Raw genomic sequence first — 265 nt, 5'->3', positions numbered from 1 at the left:
ACCAAAAAGAACACAAAGGCTCGTCTCTCATTTGCCAAAAAATATCTTGATTATCCCCAAGACTTTTGGGCTGTGGACTGGTGGACTGATGAGACAAAAGTTTAACTTTTTGGAAGGTGTGTGTCACGTTACATCTGGCGTAAAACCAACTCATAAACAGATAAAAAGAACATCATACCAACAGTCAAACATGGTGGTGGTAGTGTGATGTCTGGGGCTGCTTTGCAGCTTCAGGACCTGGACGACTTGCCATAATTGACGGAAC

This window comes from Sinocyclocheilus grahami, unplaced genomic scaffold, assembly GCF_001515645.1.
Source record: "Sinocyclocheilus grahami isolate Dianchi unplaced genomic scaffold, SAMN03320097.WGS_v1.1 scaffold2605.1, whole genome shotgun sequence".
Classification (NCBI taxonomy): domain Eukaryota; kingdom Metazoa; phylum Chordata; class Actinopteri; order Cypriniformes; family Cyprinidae; genus Sinocyclocheilus; species Sinocyclocheilus grahami.
This window is presented reverse-complemented; position numbering follows the sequence as displayed.